The sequence below is a fragment of the Callionymus lyra genome, chromosome 15, assembly GCF_982586985.1.
Source record: "Callionymus lyra chromosome 15, fCalLyr1.hap1.1, whole genome shotgun sequence".
Lineage (NCBI taxonomy): Eukaryota > Metazoa > Chordata > Actinopteri > Syngnathiformes > Callionymidae > Callionymus > Callionymus lyra.
The window spans coordinates 7,780,295-7,795,126 of NC_141832.1; the positions used below are offsets into that span (position 1 = coordinate 7,780,295).

Below are 14,832 nucleotides of genomic sequence, written 5' to 3' on the forward strand. Positions count from 1 at the left end.
GTAAGTAAGTAATATTTATTTATATAGCGCTTTTCGAGACCATGTAATAGCTAATACGACCAGAACAACGTGATGTGCGCAAATTAAAATCGTTGTTAGCGCTAATATCAGCGAGCTCGCCGAAATACAACGAGGCGTCCATTTACGACCGTATCCAACGACGGCGTCAGAGGTGGGATGGGAAAAGTCACGAAGGTGCGAAGGTTAAACCGAGGGGGTCGAAGGTCAAGTGAGCGAAAGGATGATTTGAAAGAAACTTTTAGATGACACGTGACGAATGTGTGCCCCCCGCCCCCCAGAACCTGGAGGAGCTGATCCCCATCCCTCCGCACGTGAAGGTCACTGACCGGCGAGGGGTCTTATCGCCCCACGAAAGGTCAGAAAAAAAATGCACCACAAATAAATAAAAAACAACAAACAAGTGATGAAGATGAAGTCATAATATCTGTGCAGACTGACTCCATCCACCTGAAGAATGGAGGGAGAGAGAGAGGAGGAGAGAGAGGAGGAGGAGGAGGAGAGAGAGGGAGAGAGAGAGAGAGAGAGGGAGAAAGAGCGAGGAGCGTCGGCGACTCTGCAGTGGAACACGTTGCTATTTGAGGGAAGGTCTCTCGCATGTGTCGGAGTAACAGCAGCGTCTGCGGCCACTGGGATCGTCGCTCCAGCGTCATGGTCAAGGTGAGTGGAGCCGCGCGTGTCGCGCGCACACGCACTTGCGATCCGCGCCACAGCATCACATGGAAAGATGGATAGAAGAAAGAAAAAAAAAAAAAAAAAAACTCCCCAAATGCGCATCAGGACGAGACGGAGTCCAGGAGTGACCGCGGACACGTGACCGGGGCTCATTAGCATAATCACGTCAAAATTCTTTCCCCGAGAGTGAGATGTCACCTTGGAGCTTCCGTCCGCTCCGCGTTTTAATCCTAATCTGGACAAGGGGGTGATGTTTTTTTTGTTTTTTTTTGGAGGGTGAGTGGGGGGGGGGGGGTGTTTCTGGAGGAGGGGGTGTTGCGCAGGCACCTTGCGGCTCTCGGGTTAATCTGTGAGTCAGAGGCCCGGGGCCCCTCCAGGAGCGCGGCTGATGAGTGAAGATGTGCAGACCCTGGATCTGCAGCACAATGACGCGGGTTTAGATGCTAAATCTGCGCACTTTCTTTTTTTTTTTTTTTTTTTTCTTTTTAGAGTTTATGATGGAGGGAATAAGTTATTAATGGGGTGAAGTGGGGCACTGGGGCAGGATTAGACTCCGACCGGACCCCCGCAGACGAGCACGTGGAGAGTTGGAGGGATTAGAAGCGTCTGAAGGTGGTGGGAGATGATGTGGGGCCTTTGGCTCGTGTGTGTGTCTCACCCCCCCATCCTTGTCAATGCCTTCATTGTGCGACTAGTCATGTCTGTTGCTAAGTTACCAATTAAAACTTTAATGTGATGTGGTGACACCGGTGCCCACCAGAGGGACCTGCAAAAAAAACATGTTTTAATTGAGTCGTTAAATCATTCCATGACTCAGCAGGGAAGAGATTCTCTCCGAAGGCAACGAGTCGCTCTCAATTCCGTCCGGGTTTGACTCCTCGATGTGGCCGTCAACACATCGGACATCAGACACTTTTATCGACAGTAAACACAACGTAGGATTTGTTTTGTGGTGGCAGTACTGAATGAAATATTTAAAAACGTAGCACACAAGGGTTTATCGTCCTTCCAAACCTTTAAGACGGGTGCTGACCAATGCAAGGCTAGAATCATGCATCGACTCGGATCTTGACGTATGTGGTCATAAGTGTTTACTCACTTAATTCAATGTTACCCTGTCTCTGTTAGCCGTTAGCTCATTGATAGCTCGGGGTTTGTCATAGAACAAAAAATGTTGTAGTTCATCAACTGTGTTTGAAACCAACGCAGGTTTGTTGAGATCATCTCATCACTAGAAGGTTGTTGGTTCAATCGCAGACTGTTTTGAGCCCAGTGTCATAAATTCGTGCCGGCATTTATCATCCACGATGGATGCACCTTCTCGACTGCTAATTTAAATAATCGCACTCGCCCGGGAAGGTTGTTGGTTCGAATCCCGTTCAGCATGCTGTAGAAAATGAGTGGTTAAAGAGACGACTCCCTAAGTAACATTTCCCTTTTAGAGCCAGTTCTGGTGACAACGATGAAGGGAAACAATTATGTATGGAAGTAAGATGGTTGTTGGTTCAATTCCTCGCTTTCTGTGCGGCCCAGATAATACCTAGACTTTAGTTTTCTGTTGGTGAAGTACAACCACTTGTTGTCACTATTATCTTTGATGAGATGCTGTCAACTGGTCATCAGGAGGTTGTTGGTTTAATCCCAGACTGTTTTGAGGCCAATGTCATAAGTACATGCCGGCATTTGTCATCCCGAATGGTCAGACGACGTAATCACCTTTTCGACTGCTATTTTAAATAATCGACCGGGAAGGTTGTGGGTTCGAATCCCGTTCAGCATGCTGTAGAAAATGAGTGGTTAAAGAGACGACTCCCTAAGTAACATTTCCCTTTTAGAGCCAGTTCTGGTGACAACGATGAAGGGAAACAATTATGTATGGAAGTAAGATAGTTGTTGGTTCAATTCCTCGCTTTCTGTGCGGTCCAGGTAATACCTAGACTTTAGTTTTCTGTTGGTGAAGTACAACCACTTGTTTTCACTATTATCTTCATCACAATGAGATGCTGTCAACTGGTCATCAGGAGGTTGTTGGTTTAATCCCAGACTGTTTTGAGGCCAATGTCATAAATTCATGCCGGCATTTGTCACCCCGAATGGTCAGACGATGTAATCACCTTCTGACTGCTATTTTAAATAATTGCACTCGACCGGGAAGGTTGTGGGTTCGAATCCCGTTCAGCATGCTGTAGAAAATGAGTGGTTAAAGAGACGACTCGCTATGTAACATTTCACTTTTAGAGCCAGTTCTGGTGACAACGATGAAGGGAAACAATTATGTCTGGAAGTAAGATGGTTGTTGGTTCAATTCCTCGCTTTCTGTGCGGCCCAGATAATACCTAGACTTTAGTTTTCTGTTGGTGAAGTACAACCACTTGTTTTCACTTTTATTTTCGATGAGATGCTGTCAACTGGTCATCAGGAGGTTGTTGGTTTAATCCCAGACTGTTTTGAGGCCAATGTCATAAGTACATGCCGGCATTTGTCACCCCGAATGGTCAGACGATGTAATCACCTTTTCGACTGCTATTTTAAATAATCGACCGGGAAGGTTGTTGGTTCGAATCCCGTTCAGCATGCTGTAGAAAATGAGTGGTTAAAGAGACGACTCGCTATGTAACATTTCACTTTTAGAGCCAGTTCTGGTGACAACGATGAAGGGAAGCGATTATGTCTGGAAGTAAGATGGTTGTTGGTTCAATTCCTTGTTTCTGTGCGGCCCAGATAATACCTAGACTTTAGTTTCCTGTTGGTGAAGTACAACCACTTGTTTTCACTATTATCTTTGATGAGATGCTGTCAACTGGTCATCAGGAGGTTGTTGGTTTAATCCCAGACTGTTTTCAGGCCAATGTCATAAATTCATGTCGGCATTTGTCACCCCGAATGGTCAGACGATGTAATCACCTTTTCGACTGCTATTTTAAATAATCGACCGGGAAGGTTGTGGGTTTGAATCCCGTTCAGCATGCTGTAGAAAATGAGTGGTTAAAGAGACGACTCGCTAAGTAACATTTCACTTTTAGAGCCAGTTCTGGTGACAACGATGAAGGGAAGCGATTATGTCTGGAAGTAAGATGGTTGTTGGTTCAATTCCTCGCTTTCTGTGCGGCCCAGATAACACCTAGACTTTAGTTTTCTGTTGGTGAAGTACAACCACTTGTTTTCACTTTTATCTTTGATGAGATGCTGTCAACTGGTCATCAGGAGGTTGTGGGTTTAATCCCAGACTCGCTTGATACAAGCTTAAAACATCAGTAGTTTGTCTCTGGTCATCAAAGGTTGTTGGTTCAAATATTTAAAAAAACAACCTCACAGGTTGAATATTTGGACCTGCTATCGCTAAGACAACATCATGAGTATCGGGAATTGGTTTTGGGCTCAATTCCCTTTGCCCTTTGAAGAACTGATGACATTCAGGTGATACTAAAGGAGGGCTCTGATTGGTCGATGACGAGGGAAGGAAAGTTCGAAGACTTGCAGTCGTTCGTAGCTCCGTGTGAAATGTAGATTTTCTGCGAGCATTCATCAAACCAACACATGTGAGTCAGTGAGCCTCCCGTCTGAGGCCGGTTTGAATCCCTTCATGAATATTCCGGGGATCGTTCCTCCGTCTTTTTCCCTCTGCTCGTATTTTACGTCATCGCCCGATGCATTCCTGACACCCACGTAAATGCTCAGAGCGCCACCATTAAAGGAAATGACCATGACACCAGTGTTTACGAGCCTCGCCTCGCTGCACATCCTCGCCCTCGGGCTCGCCGCTTCCTCACACGTGTAAACACCGGCGAGTTCGCACGTCCACCGCTTCGGAAGCGAGCGTCGGCCGATCGTGACCCCCTTCGCCCGAGCGTCACCGGCGCCGACACCAGAGGCCTGTCACATGACATCACGCCTTTTCTGAAGGTCCACCGGCCGGGGGCGGCGCTCTGGAAAATATCAAGACGTGTCGCTGCTGCGAAAGTGAGGCCAAAATGTCAGAGGGATTTGTTTGTTCGGGGATTTTTTTTGAAGCTGCCCTTTCTGACTCCCCTCGACCTGGAGCTGGATTTGTCAGAGAGGAAAATCTAAATGAGAGAGAGAGAGAGACGGAGGACGAGAAGAAGTCACTTTCAAAAGCTTCTGAGGGAGAGCGGCGCGGAGGTCGAGCTTCATCTTTGATGCTTACGTAAGGCAGTGAGACGACGCATACCGCTGCCAAGGAGCTCACGAGAGGATACAGTGAGTCCAGCAGCTTTTAAAGCTGATGTTTGGACATATTTTGGTTTGAAAACAAATGAAAGCAGTTACGACTGAGGACGAGAGGATACAGTGAGTCCAGCATCTTTTAAAGCTGATGTTTGGAAATATTTTGGTTTGAAAACAAATGAAAGCAGTTACGACTGAGGACGAGAGGATACAGTGACTCCAGCAGCTATTAAAGCTGATGTTTGGACATATTTTGGTTTGAAAACAAATGAAAGCAGTTACGACTGAGGACGAGAGGATACAGTCGACTCCAGCAGCTTTTAAAGCTGATGTTTGGACATATTTTGGTTTGAAAACAAATGAAAGCAGTTACGACTGAGGACGAGAGGATACAGTGAGTCCAGCATCTTTTAAAGCTGATGTTTGGAAATATTTTGGTTTGAAAACAAATGAAAGCAGTTACGACTGAGGACGAGAGGATACAGTGACTCCAGCAGCTATTAAAGCTGATGTTTGGACATATTTTGGTTTGAAAACAAATGAAAGCAGTTACGACTGAGGACGAGAGGATACAGTCGACTCCAGCAGCTTTTAAAGCTGATGTTTGGACATATTTTGGTTTGAAAACAAATGAAAGCAGTTACGACTGAGGACGAGAGGATACAGTGACTCCAGCAGCTTTTAAAGCTGATGTTTGGACATATTTTGGTTTGAAAACAAATGAAAGCAGTTACGACTGAGGACGAGAGGATACAGTGACTCCAGCAGCTTTTAAAGCTGATGTTTGTTCATATTGTAGTTTAAAAACAAATGAAAGCAGTTACGACTTCGTCAAGAGTCATGTGGTCTGTAAATTCTGGGTATGACTGTGGACGAGAGGATACAGTCGTTTCCAGATGATGTTTGGACATATTTTGGTTTGAAAATAAAAGGAAGAGTCATGTGGTCTGTAAATTCTACAACACCAGAGTCAAGTACTTGACAATCCTACAAATATATACTTAATCCTACGGTATCGTAATATATAACTACGTATCGCTAGATTCTTGCCAATACACACCCTTAGTAATAATGCAACAAACAAAACGAAATTCCGAGATCCTATTATCTCATTTTATACACCTTTTACAAAAGATAAATCTTAATAAATATTCATGCTGTAGTAAAATTAAATTGTTAATACTCTTCCAAAGGCATATTGTTTATTAATAATGTTTTTTTTGTTTATTTATTATTAGGGAAGAGAAACAAACAAATGAGAGATGAAAGAGATACGATTAAAAGAACTTGACGCTACATGGAAAATAAAAGCGACACAAAACTAGCTTCGCTTTCGATCAAAACATTCTTGAATCCAGGAAACCATCAACATCCGTTCCTCACTAACATTTCAAGACGATTTAATTGAAATGTTTTCATCGATTCGACCGACAGACGGATCAACTCTACGATCATTGATCTGAATCGATCGCTCGTGTCCGTGTAACGTTTACAGAACTTTATCGAAAGCATATCTTTTATCTTCCCTGTCATTCCGGGGCTCCGGCGTCTAAACGGGAGTCAAGAGAGAAATCTTGGTGAAAATAAATAAATAAATAAAAGTAAAAAAAAGTGGATAATGAAAACTGGATAACGAGCATCGCACGTAATCACTTCGACAACAACCCTGTGAAATTGAAATCAACCACTAAAAAGCCATCGGAGAAGTGGGAATAAAGAGAGGTAACGGATGGATGGAACTATTATCGTCCGCTCAAGGGAGATAAGAAAGAAGGTAATACTACTATTTCTGTGGTAATTAAAGCCAAATGAATCGTATGTTCCTCGGTCTGAACGCTAATGAATAAATGTTAATGCTTTAGTTTTATCGCCGAATAATAACTGACTAATGACTCGTGTCATCATCCAAACTCTTTTTGCACATTTGTTGCCGTTCATTGTTCGATTAAAGCTTATCTTCGTGGCTTTACAGTCGTGTTGTGCGTAGATGTTACACCTGCAACCGTAGACGAAACTATTCATCACTGAATCAACAAGATTTTCTTAATAGAGATTAAACAGGACCAGAGAGAACCATAGTTCTTGTTACTAGTTAAGTGTCAGAATATTGGCTTCCTACTTAATTTATCTTATTGTTTTTTAGTGTTATTGATTTATCTGATTGACAACTTAAGCTGTTTTAATTTCATCATCTGTGGGTTACGTCACCATTTTGATAACTTTAATGTCATTTGTTTTATACTGTAATGCTGTTTTAATTATTTATTTAAATGACATTTTCTAACTTTATTGTATTTTTCAGATTCTATTTTTATTTAACCTTTATTATTTTATTCTAAACATTATCTTAAAAGTACTTAATCTGTTTCTTTTTTATGGAAACATTATACTAGTTGTATTATCGTTTAATAAAATATAATTATTTGACAAGAAATATATACATTTTGTTTTTATTATTATTGTTTTGGCTGCAATTATCGCTTTTAGTATTCATTTATTACTACACATCTTAAAGTATAAATAATAAACAATAATACACTTTATTTAATTTCAGAGCACTCAAGGTCGCTTCACAGATGCCAAAGAAAACAATGTCATCACACAATACAATAAAGTAAAATAAAGATTATGGTTATTAAGATTATGGGGGGGTACGCAAAATAAAAACACAATTTCCAACCCTTTATTCGAAAATACAAGTAACTGTTTTTATTATTAATTTTGTATTGTTCTGCTTTTGAACATTATTCAGTTTGTTCTGTCCAATCTGTCCCGTGTGGCTTCAAATTAGTCAATAATAACCCGTGGATACAAACCTGAACTCTACCCTAAGTTACTCAAAGTCTTTTGTCGAGCGGTCGCAACATTCTTGTCCCTCTCATGGATGGAAGGCAGCCAAGCAGCCTCTGAGTCAGGGATCAAAATCAACATTTTTTTTGAAGGTTCAAATACGTGTGGTCAAGAATATCGAGTCAACTTTCTGTTTCACAACAAATTGGATTAAAACATTCCTTAATAACCAAATAATGTCCCTGTTTTCTGTAGATACTTGCACTTGTCGACCACACTTTCTTTGTTATCTTAATGGCATGTAAACGAGACCACGAGGGTCTCCAGGTCTGTGGTCTGCAGCAGCAGCAGCAGCTCCGCGATCCTCCACGTCGAACACAAGACGTGTTTATCTCGCCCCGGAAACATCTCAGTCAGACTTTGGTTGCCAGGAAAAGGATGTTTGGCCTGATGAACGATGGAACTTCCACCTGCCAACACGACTGAAGACGAACGTTCCTTTCACACCCCGGACCCCCCATCGCACCCCCCCTCGCTCCGACAGCCGCCGTGTCGACTGCGTCTCGGGACGAGCTGAAAGTCGCAGTGAGTTGTGCCACAACAAACAAGCGGCGGGTTCAGGGCGAGTGAAGTATTTCCGCCGTATAAATGATTAGCTGCTACAATATTAGCCAATGTCATCGCTTTATCAAACAGCGGCGGGATGGGGTTTTTTTTTTTCGCTCTGTTTGCCTTTGCTCGTCCTGCGCCGCGGCCGCGAGGACGGAGGGCTGAATTAATTCCGAGAGAAGACGTCGGCTGCTGCTGCTGCGGCGGCGGCGACATTAGCATGCAAACGCAGTCACCGCTGCCCTAAATTTAAGGGTCTAAGTAAGAGCACGCGTGTTTCACGGAGCCCGGGAAAGAAACCGCCGACGTCGGCAGGAACCGACCCGTGGTCGATGGCGACACGTTCGGGGTTGAAGGGGTCGAGCGTGACTCGATGACGCTTCTTCCCCGCGACGACACACGTGAGATTCCGGCGGCGGCTGCAAGGGCGCTGACCCGTCCACATCTGGAGAGGAAGGAGGGCATAATTAGGCCTGATTGGGGCTCCGGGCCGGGTCGGGTCGGACCCATGACGGAAGTCATGGAGTGGAATTATTGAGAATCAAAATCATAGCAAATCCGCTGATTTTCTTTTCGCACCAGAACCAACACAGATGTGGGCTCAGGGGGTCCCAGATGGTTCCGGACTTCCATGGAAGTAATTGTCATCGGACTATGAATACCTGGACAATCACCCTGATGGGTTTCAGTCCATGGATAGGTCCACATCCCTCCCTTTTGTTTCCTAGAACTCTACACAGTCCAGTTGACTCGCTTTTCGAACCCCTCGGATAACCTTGACCCGGACCAATGAGAATGCATTAATACATTCAGTTCGTAAATTAATCAGTGAAAACACTTCATTGTAATAAAAATGAAACGTATATAAATTCAGTGTAAAATCGAACAATCCGTGTCGTTAAACTGTAAGGTCACGCAAAGGTCACAGGAAGTGCTCATGTGAGTGTGTTAACTTGATTTGTGACCTTTGTCACGAGATAACATTTCATTCTTACATAGATTTTTATTTGAACATGAATTCTTTATTTAAAGTTGAATGTTTAACACATTGAATTATACACTGAATTTATTCATGAATTGAGAAAAACAAACAAACAGTAAAACAGTCTTTTCAATTTGATGGTTGTTCCAAATTCAAAAGTTTAATTTTGATGCTGTAAAAATTCAGGTTCAAGAGATTCCTATTCAAAGTCCGACGACTTCTGACCCGTTACGATGATTCACCATCTCGTGGTCACATGATTAATTTTCGTCATAATGAGGAAAAGTCGTTACGATACTTAAAAACTTTCAGGTGGTATATTTTTTATAAAAGTTGAGCTGAAATGTGGGTGTTGGGATGAGATGAAATATATATTAGGGTGACCACCTTAATCCCCTAAAAGAAGACACAAAGTATTGAGTATTTTGTCTCAGGCTTTATTATGATTCTTTAGCCCTAAAGGATACTTTATCAGGAGCTGAAAAATACTTTGCAAAAAGTATGTCCAGAATAGTATCTGCTGGTGTAGAACTGTAAACATGCTCTTCATATCTTATCTTGCAAAATAAACAAATAATAAATAATTGTTTTCAGACGTAGATCAAGCCATAGCAGTAGTTGTGTTGTTGTTAGCTTAGCATTACTAGCATTGAGTGGTGTTGTTGTTAGCTTAGCATTAGTAGCATCGCTGTATTTTGTCCCCCAGCGAGTAATTGCTTGTTTAAACGACTACATATTGCTATATATCAATAGATAATATACTGAATGAATGAAGACACTGTATTTTCTTACTTCAGGACGAACACTGAGGGATCAAGTTTCTGTTCTTTCAGTCGACGAAACAAAATCAAACTTGATTCTTCCTATTTTTCATTTTGTCGTAGTTGTTCCCAGATACAAATCTTTTGTGTCTTTTCCATCGTTGTTGATTCATGAACATGTTCTGGCTTCCGTTGTCCCAGAATGCATCACGTGATTGAAACATCAACGACCAGTCGTCCTTAAGATAACTGCTCAAATTCTGCTTTGATTCCTGGAATCACCTGATGATCCGGAGCCTTCAGTGTCGTCGGTGTTGTCGTGGTGATACGGTCGCGTGTGACGACAAAAGTTCAGATGAAGCTCCACAGTTGGTGTGACTAACGTTACGAAACACATGATCAGCTGCGAACCTGATGGTTTAACTGGCGTCGACGGATCTGCTTCTCCAACCAAATCCAAGAGCAAATTCATTATTTCGCCGCCTGCAGTTCTTCACTGCAGCAGATCTGAACGAGCTCTTGATTCCAGCGCCGAGAGTTATTGTGTGTTTGTGTTCTGGTCAATTGTCTGTTCGTCTCTTTTGTCATGACTTGAGGATGAGGGGGTCCGACGTCTCCTGCGACACAACGAACATGGCAGCCATTGTTAAGTCATGTCATGCTTCTGCCATCAAATATGTGATTATTTCATGATCACGTATAACTTGTCGTTCTATTATTATCATATATTTTGTGTCAGGATCAGATTGTGTAGTTTGTTCTGAACCAGAAAAAAATGCTTTAATTATACTTGAGATACTCACTGACGTACTCTCATGTTAAAAAAGTTGAATTCTTTCTCTCCGAGATGCGGCGAATCCCTCACTTTTTTTCTCCACCGTGTTTTCAACTTATTACTTTATAAAGTTGCTCTGAAATCTGGGCGAACGAGAGGTTACGAGAGTCCATGATGACGTAATAATGGCTTCACTCCTCCTCCAGCCAGCTTTAATCACACCCCTGCTTTGTTTATGCAACGAGTCCCTTGGAGGTGGAGACCTTTGGGATTGATGACGCGCAGTGACGTACCTCCATGCTTGACCAATCACAGCAGAGTGGGTGTGGTTATGATCAACAAGATTTCACCTCCAGAAAAACACTGTTATGTCAATATTTCCCTGAAAAGAGAGTTTTGTACAAACACACACACTGATGATACAATAGAGTCACACATCACAACAACAACACACACACTGATGATACAATAGAGTCACACATCACAACAACAACACACACACTGATGATACAATAGAGTCACACATCACAACAACAACACACACACTGATGATACAATAGAGTCACACATCACAACAACAACAACACACACTGATGATACAATAGAGTCACACATCACAACAACAACACACACACTGATGATACAATAGAGTCACACATCACAACAACAACACACACACTGATGATACAATAGAGTCACACATGACGAAAACAAACACTAAAATCAACACATTAGTTAACTTTGAGTATTGTTTTGATTGTTTAAGCGCTTTGTGACCCTGGTCTCGAAAAGCGCTATATAAATAAATATTACTTACTTACTTACTTACTTTAATTTAAAATGACTACCGTCCCTATTGACTTCCCTTAAAAAAAAGATAAAACACTTTAATGAAAAATACTTAAAATAAAACTTTCTATATGTTAAAGAAAACCAGTTCATTAAATAAAAGTATGTTTTGATTCGTCTCATACAATATTTGATAGAAGCTTTAACTTCGGAGCAATGTCGTCTTATTTTGAAAATCCGCGGCCGTTGAACTGGTGGCTTGTGCTCCAGGATTTGTCTTTTAAAAGCTCATTTAAAACTGAAACACGTTCAGTCAACCGTCGGCTCCGAAAACCACCGTCTGATTCCGCCGCGAGATCCTCGACAATGGCGCTCGCGCCGAGGAACAGACAGAATATTTAGAGCCATTTTCTCCGTCGCAGCAGGACTTTTCAGGACTGTGGTGTTCCTGAACATGAGTGTGATTCTTCAAGATGTAAAATTATTCCGAATAATCAGACAGTCGCCTCCGAGAGTCGCCTGTTCCGTCCACACGGCATTATCTTGTCTCGGCGTTGTTACGGAGCCTCGGCGTCTGCGTCCAGCATCCAAGTCTTCGGGGAGTTCGCCTCTCTCCGCCGTGTCGGCTCGTGCTGACGACGCTAATGTAAATATTGACGGTGACGGTAAACATGAATCCACAACCCACCGGCAAAACCAAAAACCTGTTCCGTCACCGAGATGATGAGTCAGACGGGTCGACATCCACGGCGAGGGCCCGGGCGGTGATGTCACGGCGAAGACGGATGCCCGGGCGGTCGCCGTCGTCGTCCCCCGGGGGCCGCTAACGAGCCGCGAGGCGCCATGTTAGTGAAGTCCTGGAGCTCCTGAGTGATTAATCGCGAGCCCCGGAGTGCTTGGAGTTTGGACGATTAGTTTCGGCGGCGTCACGTGAACTCCATCGGCTCGGGCTTGTTTCCTCCGAGTCCCTGGACTCTCTCTCGCCGGCACGTGTCGAGTCAGTCGCACCTGGTTATTTATATTTGGTGCCTTCGCTCGCACTTCTGCGGTCGGGAGGAGGCGGTCGGACTCGTATTCCAGCTGCAGTGATTTAAAGTAAATAAACATCGGGAAAGTTTCGGAGACAATCAAGACCACTGGGACCACAACAAAAACCCGTGTTACCCCCGTGTCCTCTAAGACCACGGGAGCTCCTGGTGTCAGTCTTGGCATCTTTATTGACTTTCCTGTCGACGTTCCTAAAAACTCCTCAAAGGTTTTTATCGGATCTTCCAAACCCACCTGAACTTTCTCGTTGAACCTCTTTGGCGTTCTCGTAGGACCGCTCCAAAGATTCCCTTTAGTTCTATGCGTAATTCAAGAGTTGTGTTGATGAGTTCACTGGGAGGTAGTGAGTAGAAGTAGAGAGTGTTTAGACTGTAGTTGTAGAAGGTTTATTGAGTTGTTAAGTGTTTTGTTTTTGCTTAAACTTCTATTAGACTTTTCGTCAGACACTGTATTTGGTCTTTGAATATTATTCAGAACTTTCAACTGCTCGACCCTTGACATCGTGACCCTGAACCTAAGTTTGATGAAAGGTCTTGAGATGGTCATTTTCGTCGAGGGGCTCACGTGGTCCGTCGTCAGATTTCACATGAACCATGTGATCGATGAAGAGATTGAGCTGAGCCATGAGACTAAAACTCTGATTCATGACCACGATCGTGGTCCAAGACTTGAAAACCGTTACGCTTGTTTCTAGTCCCGTCCCGCGGCGTGATCGGATCCGTGTCCGACGGGAACATGTTTCGAGATCTTAAAAACCGTCGCGCGCTCTCGCCCGCCGTGGCGAGGGATCGTCGAGGCGGCGGCGGCGGCGGATCACGTCCGCGGACGAGCGCCTGAGCTCCTTGTAAGTGACAAGAGACACGCAAAAGATGGCGAGCGGTTACTATGGCAGGTTACCACGGCAACCCCAGGTCTCTGTGAGAGCATCCATTTCGCACAGCGTGGGAGAAAAGAGGTAGAGTTTGAGGACCCGCGGAGAGAGAGGGGCGAGGAAAGGGGAGCGAGGGCGAGGTGGAGAACAGGTGGAGGAGAGTCATGTGGCAGCTGGAATACTTAATGTGTCAACTCTCGAGTCACGCCGGGGTCCTCGCTCTCCGCCCGCCCGCCAGAGACGCCGTGTCAGTCCTCGTCTCCATGGAGACGCATCCATCAGTCAGGCCGTGTCAGCGTCTCCCGAGCGAAGCCTTATCGTGTTTGTCAGCGAGTGTGTTTATCTGTCCGTGCATTAGCCGGCGTGCCACTCAGGGAGGCGGTCCGGGCGAGCGCCGGAGTCGGCGGAGGCCAAGAGAGCGCCGCTCATCACGCAAGCATCCGTCCCGTCGTTTGTTTTGCCCGAGACACGAGGCGGCCATTTCGGCGGCGCTCGGGGAAGACGGATGTGTGGATGAATAAAGGGAACGTTTTGTTCTGAAGCGTTTCTGCATGAAGGGTCTTTGACTGCGTTCAGTCGATCCCTCGCAGTCCGTCTCGTTCCTGGATCGTTCAGATCGAGTCGTGGCTTCCTCGGGATCGGAACTGTTGCTCGTGATCTTCAGCGAGAAGAACGATTATGATTGTTTTGGAATCACAGCCTTTCTACGTGATTATTCATTGATTTACTTTAAAGTTCCGCAGCTTTTAACCACCAAAAATACATCAAAACAATGTGAAAAACAACACTAAATACATATTTTTCCTCCTCATTTTTACCTTCAAATGCATTCCTACGCTGTTGAAGCGTGAGGGGGAAAGTTTTCTCGTGTAATTGTGGTCAACAAATACACGTTTTATCAAACTGTACCTGCAAGAGTATTGTTTAGGTTTTATCTGAGCCCAGTGCCGAGCCAGTACTTCTGAAATGGTGCCGGTGCTTCAACTGTGTTTTTAAAACGTTGAGTAATATGAAATAACTTTGAACCTGTTTCCATAGTTACCCAAGTTCTCTCTCTTTGGGGCTAAATTTCAGGCGTGCATCAGTGGTTTGGAGTTCTGTGAAATAATATATTTTTAAATCCATGTATTTAAGTCAAACAGGCAACAATACCAAAGTGAAGCACCGTAATATATACGTTGTTTTCGGCGCCGTGTACCTGTTTTGGTGCCATTATGGAGTATCCTTGCTCGTCCCTAGTCTAGAGTGTAAATGAATCATGATTAATGTGGCCTCCGGGACAATAGAGGGCGCTGTGAGCCTTTCTGGACTAGAAACAGTTTCAGTTTAG

The 14,832-nt window shown here is 44.0% G+C and overlaps 1 protein-coding gene across 1 annotated transcript in view; it reads left to right on the top strand.

The window, feature by feature from the left end:
• Positions 1-538: 538 nt before the first annotated feature.
• The window catches only part of lrrc4ba (leucine rich repeat containing 4Ba), a 39,549-nt gene continuing 25,255 nt past the window's right edge, over positions 539-14,832 (top strand). Inside the window, exon 1 of the mRNA XM_087809860.1 lies at positions 539-678. The gene's annotated coding sequence lies outside the window, so the exon portion shown is untranslated. The remainder of the gene's footprint in view (positions 679-14,832) is intronic.